This window comes from Dasypus novemcinctus, chromosome 1, assembly GCF_030445035.2.
Source record: "Dasypus novemcinctus isolate mDasNov1 chromosome 1, mDasNov1.1.hap2, whole genome shotgun sequence".
Classification (NCBI taxonomy): Eukaryota; Metazoa; Chordata; class Mammalia; order Cingulata; family Dasypodidae; genus Dasypus; species Dasypus novemcinctus.
In genome coordinates, this window is record NC_080673.1 from 132,897,273 (window position 1) to 132,903,272 (window position 6,000).

A 6,000-nucleotide genomic window follows, 5' to 3' on the forward strand; every position below is an offset into this window, starting at 1 on the left:
CTCACCCTTTTATTTCTGCACCTGAAACTTCAGATGTTCCCACCAAACTTTTGTCAATTTCCTTCAATCTCTATCTGAAGTACAGATAATGATTTAGGGTTATATAATTCAGGGTTTTATACATGCGTTAGATGCAGAGGCATGGTTGGGTGATACCCATTTATTCATCACTCTCTTTCTTCTCCGGTATTCCATATTGTCCCAACAACTTTGCTGTTGGGGCACCAGAATTGCCATTTTTCTCCCAGAGTGAAAATAGATGCTGAGGTTATAGTTTAAGAATACCACCTCACAATAGTCCTTGGCAGCGTCCAATTTATGCAGAATCAAAAGACTAGAGAGTAGGGAGCAGATGAGGCTCAAGCAGTTAGGCACTTGCCACCCACATAGGAGATCCTGGGTTTGGTTTCCAGTGCCTCCTAAAGAAGTTGAGCAGGGATGACGAGTGGACACAACAAACAGAGACAATGAGCAGAGACAGGACAATGAGCAGACAAATAAGGGAGCCTTCTGTGGGGGGAGTTAAGAAAAAACGAGAGAGTAAGCATGAGTTAGTATGAGTATGAGCCAGCACTTGAAATGCTACTGCTTTTACCCTTAAATTTATGTTTATTAATAATAACTTACTTCAGTGCTAAAATTTTCAATTTATGAATGGGATAGCAAGTTGTGCAATTTCATAGGCCTTCAACTAGCAAAGGAAACTATTTATGTTCTTTTCTTTTCTAGAATCTTTTTGAAATAACACTGCCTTCCACACAGATATTAGTGTGTATTGTGGAAATCAGAGGTTGGTTCAATGACAATGAGTAGTCAAACCAAAAACACATAGGATACATGTATGCAGGCTTCCTCCCTCCCAAAAGGACCAAGGTAGATAGACTCCAGTGCCCTTTTATGCTTGTCTGCATGCAGCCATCAGGAGGTTACCTAGTAAAGGGTAAACTCTAGTAAAAATAGTGAGAGGAACTGGAAATTCACATCCTTTAAAAAAAAATCACCTCTAATCCCCATTACATCTTTGGTTTTCTAAAGTGGATGGAACAGGGCCAATGTTTAAGACAATTTCTTCTCAGGGTCTATATTTGCCTCTTGTTGCGATAACAGTGCACCATATACTTCACAGGTTTACAGTACAATCGACAATTTTCAAGGGATGTTTCAATTTTTCCTTCTTGAGGTGTCTTTTGCTTTAAAGTCTCTTCTCTTGTTCCTCCAAAGACTTTCCAAACATAATGAGATTGTCTAGATACACCATCATGTCTAAGGAATTTATATTCCCAATTACTTCTGTATATCAGCTGCTTGAAGGGTACCTGGGGCTCCAGAGATACCGCTTTTTCTTGACTTGGTGTTTTTGTTCCACCTAAAGTAGGATTTTTTTTCTGAGCTAGACCTTTTCTTTATTTTGTTACAATTTTCTTTTATTGCAATAAGACTGATAAAAGATTAGTTAACAGTGTTTTTCTGCTATTTTCTTATCAGGTATATCCAAATATAGCTTCACTATTCCTGCCCTCTGTCTGAAGCAGAGAGTCTTCAAACAGCCCTGAAATCTTTTCAATTCACTTGGTCTGCTGTCATTAGCCTAGCTTCTGGTTGCACACGACCTCTGGAGGGCAGTATTTCTCCTTGATTTCTTTGGGGAAGAAATTATTGACCTGGGCTGACATTACTTCAAAAGTTTCTTACTTCATTCATTATATTGAGGGGAAAATATCTTTCTCTATTGTATAAGATAATCACCCAGAGCATCTTAGTATAAACCTTTACTTGAAAATGCTGGGCCTAAGAAGGCTCCAAAAGAGGATTCTAACTTGAGAGAGAAGGGCAGCTTTTTTTTTTTTTAGGATGTACTGGGCATTAAACTCAGAACCTCACACATGGGAAGAAGGTACTCAACCACTGAACCACTGAGCTACATCCACTCTCCAATGAGAAGGTTTTGTTTTTCATTTGTTTGCTTGTTTGTTTTATTTTTAGGAGGTACTGGGGATCAAACCCTAGACCTTGTATGTGGGAAGCAGCTGCTCAACCACTTGAGCTACATCTGCTCCCTGGTAATATTTTTATAGAGGTTTATCGGGAAGGGTCATTTGAAGTTTAGGTAGTTTGGAGAATTAGTCAAAAATATGCTTCTCAGAGAGAGAAACTCTTCTTGCAATTTAGGCATTGCCATGGTTTGAACAATTTGGATTTTATCAAAAGGAGTGCAGAACAGCTAGGAGCTAAGGTCATGTGCAAGAGACAATGGGGAGAAATAGCTACAGAGAACTCAGTAGAAGATTCTCAGTCCTTCAAGGGACTCGACTCATACACTATTATTAATAGATGATAGGTAGATGAATAGATAGACACAGAGATTAGAATGATGATAGATATAGATAAACAGACAAGCAAGCATGTTTTCTAGGAAAAAGGAATGCTATTTCATAATGCTTTTTCAAACATATATTCACTTCCATTTTTATGAACCCTTAGAAAGGACCTACAGATCCTTGTATTGTGTTGTTAAAGAACAAGATATAGTATTCGCTATCTACTTCCTCAACTGCTTTTCTTGTGAAGAAAGAATTGTTATATGGTAGTATCAGAGAATTTTGGGGTCTCCCATAGCAATGAGGAGAGTCTTCTGAGGAAATGCCCATCTCCTAAATTTAAAAATGGTACTTCTGGGTAGCAGATGTGGCTCAAGCAGTTGGGTACCCACCTCCCACATGGGAAGTCCTGGGTTTGGTTCCCGGTGCCTCCTAAAGAAGATAAGCTGATGCAATGAGCTGACACAATGAGTTGATGCAAAAGTTGACAAATGAGCAGGCACAACAAGTAGGGAGCAGATGTGGCTGAAGCAGTTGGGCACCTGCCTACCAAATAGGATTCAGTTCCTGTGCTTCCTAAAGAAGGCAAGCAGACAGTGAGCAGACACAATGAGCAGACAATAAGTGGACACAACGTGCAGACACAATGAGCAAACACAATGAGCAGAGACAGCAGACAATGAACAGACAGGGGAGGGAGCCATCCTGTGGGGGGGCAATGGTGCTTCCTAGAAATTATTCAACAAAGAAACATACAGAAATTCTAGAATTAAAAACTAAAACAAAATCACTGAAATAAGAACTCACTAGGTAGGTTTGGAACAGATTATAGACACACAAAGAGAGAATTTATGATCCGGACAATACATCATAAGTTAATATCTAAAATAAAACACAGAAAGGCAAAATAATGGAAAACACAGTGAATAATAGGGATACCACAGAAAGTCTAACATATTATGCATTTAAGCTTCAGATGAAAAATTATGAGAGATGAGGCAGAAACAAACAAAAAGCTGCCACTACTACCACCACCATCACCACCACAGGCAAGCACTGGCTCAGCAGTTAGAGCATTTTGAAATCTGTACATGTGATTGATGTATTTTAGCCAATTTGTTCCATGGCATATTACAAACATACCTTAATTCCATTGGACTCCAAAATCAAGACATGATGAATTAATACTTCATTCTTATGGTCCTTTATATTGGTAATTTGCTCTAGCAAAATCCTCCTTAAAAGTAGAGAGTTTTGTATTGCTATTCAATGTTGTTCTTCTGACACATCTTACAGCCCATTCAATGATAAATCTCAATGCTAAGCTTGGTTTCCCATCCCTTATTTTAATTACAAAGCCTTTTTTTGTTATTATAAAGGACAGAAGGCTAATTCAAACTAGTTAAAGCAAAAAAAGGAATATGTTTATTCATATAACTAGAGAGTCTACGCATTATGTTGGTTTTAGGCATGACTGCTCCCAGCAGCTCATACAACATTCTCCAGACCATTTTTCTTTATCTTTCAACTACTTTCTTTTGGATTGGTCTGACTCTTGAGCCCCAAATATAAGTGGCACATATAACTACAAGTAGTTTTAGGCTTATATGAAATCCCTTCAGTTAGTGCTTCTTAAAGTTATAGCAAATGTTTTAGGGAAGACCTTGAGTGGTCTGTGATGATGTGCCCATCCTGGAGCCACTGGTCTAAACTTGGGTGGGTGTGGCATGTATGACTTTGCATTTTCTCCCCTAACCTTTCTAGCTGTTTATCCCTCCCCAAATTGCAGCAGCATTCCTGAATAGATAAAAAGGCAAGCCTCCAGAACTAGTTGTAAACTAGTGACTGATCAGTAAATCTTGTAACTCTGCATTCCTTAAGATGTACTGCTACTCCTCATGTGCCTTCTCCGTCTGCAAGTAGAAATGCATTATAAAAGACTCCTTTCATTTCATGGGGAGTGTGGATGATGGAGTTTGGAAAATGCTGTCTCTCCTCCTGCCATGGAGAATGAGGACCCAGCCTGAGCTCCCTAAATAAATCTCATTACTTACCAAGCTGAACTTGTCCAAATCTTTCTTTGGTCTGACATATCCACCTCAGTTCGGTGGGAAGCTGTGGTTTTTACACAACTCCTTGCCATACTTGGAATAGGGGTGTGGCTGGAGTACACCAAACAGCCAGATCTGGGTTATGTGCCCACTTCTAGAACCAGAATGGGGTTAGTCCACTCAAAATGCAGGAATGGTGTGTTGGAAAAAACTGGGTCTTCAAAGAATGCCTATTTTCTCCATCCTACCACTTAGCTGTTCAGGACACACATACACACACCCAAACACATGTGTGTATGTGTATATCTATTTATATATGTATGTGACTATTTCTCCTCAACAGAAAACAGTCCAAATTCTCCTTCAAGTCCTGCATTTACCTTAAAGCCAGGGTCTTTGAGTGATTTGCATTTCTCTGAGTCAGGTTCATGAAATTCTCATGTCAAAAAATCTATTCAAGTATCCAAAAATAAATAATGGAAAGGAAAGAAAGGATAATTACAACAAAAATAAGGGAAAAGCATTGTGGTTTCAAATCCATAGCACACATAAGTTCTAGGACTGCCTGTCTTGGCAGTGAAGGAGTGTTAGTTTGCTATGCCAGGTCACATGTGAGTTCGGCATTCATGATTTTAGCAGCCCACTTTCTGTTAGTACAGCTTTTCCTGCCTCACATTTATCTCAGGAGTTAAGCTATCATAGGCCTCTGCAGGCCAGGCTTGGCTTTCCTCTAGTAATATATTTACATTGAAACTTTAACAGTCTGCCCCTTGATTTGCTTTCTGACATCTCCATGGTCTAGCAAACAATATCAGAGAGCGTGCTGATATATGATCCGTGAGTCCAGAAAGTTCTGCCTTTAGCAACAGGCTTTACTGCACAACTATCTTCAGGTTCTCTGCTTCTTTTTTCATATGGGCCTCTTCATCGGAAACAATGGGCTGGGTTTGTGCTGCAGAGCAAATCTATGCCTTATCCCTAGGCTGCATCCCAGTGGATGCCTCTTTAGAATGGAGGTGATTACCATCATTGCTAGGCAAGAAGAGCACTGCAGGAGGTGCTGTGGGAGAAAGACAGTACAATGCAGAAAAGCTTTCCTTCTGGGTTCTGTAAGTGATGATGGGCTGTCTAACTTAGGATGACTATTCATCTATCAGCCACCAAGCCTTAGCTTCAAATTGAGGAGATCACCTTGGCTGCCTTATGATGGTTGCTAATAATTTTTAAAGTTCTTTAACTTTCCCCTTTCTACTCAGCTAATCTGTGTTAGCCCATTATGCCTGAGGCCTGTTCATTTATACTCAACTGTTAATAAGTGTGAGCCTATCTGGTGTCCTGTACTACATTGCATTCTTCCTTTTTCTACCACTTGAATAATATTCTTATAGTCCCATGATCTAAGTAGAAGTCTCTTTGAACCTCGTGCTGGGCAATCAAAAGCTTGGTATGAAGTTTCTCAATATATTCCAGTCTTGTTTTAAGGGCCCCCAACAGTCATACATCAAGGTCAATATATTGGTGGCATTTAATCCATGCACCATCTTGAAGGCAAACAAACTCCAAGCAAGATAAATCCAAAGAGTAACCAAACACAGAGTAACACAGAGTAACCAAACACTGAGTAACCAAAA